Source organism: Populus euphratica, unplaced genomic scaffold, assembly GCF_000495115.2.
Source record: "Populus euphratica unplaced genomic scaffold, PopEup_1.0 scaffold17.1, whole genome shotgun sequence".
In the NCBI taxonomy this organism is placed as follows: Eukaryota; Viridiplantae; Streptophyta; class Magnoliopsida; order Malpighiales; family Salicaceae; genus Populus; species Populus euphratica.
Genome location: NW_011499884.1, coordinates 295,327 through 295,919, shown reverse-complemented (window position 1 = coordinate 295,919; position 593 = coordinate 295,327).

The window sequence follows — 593 nt, the reverse complement described above, 5'->3', positions numbered from 1 at the left end:
CTTTTTCCTTTTCTTTTATTTTCTTCTCCTATCTCTTTTATCTACTAAATTCTTGGTTTTCATGTTGTTTATTTTCAAAATAGAAAGGTGTCCTGTTATTTTATTTTTATGTCAAATTTTATGTTCATTCTTTTGGTTTTCATTTGTTTTGTTTTCAATTTTTTTAATTGTTTTTTTCTCAATCTCATCCCTTAGCATTAGGATGACTAGGAATCGAGTTTCATGATTTTTTATATTTTACATTCTAGGAGGCAATCCCAACTTTGTGAACTGAGTTGTGAGTTTGGATGGTCAACTCGAGTTGACTTCAGTCTTTTTAAGGTTATTTTATAATATTGGCTCTTTTTTTTTCTTCAATTTCATCCTTCAATCTTGGGGTTAGTTAAGGATTGAGTTTTGTGATTCTTTTTTGGCTTTCATCTTTATGGGGTTATTTTAATCTCATGATCTTGATTGCAGATTTGATAAGTTAGCTCAAACTGATCCGAGTCTCTTTTTTCCATTATTTTTTTTAAAATTGATTTTTTTTAATTTTATCTTTTAACACTGGATTGACTTTTAATTAAGCTTTTTTTTTTTTTATGGATTCATCC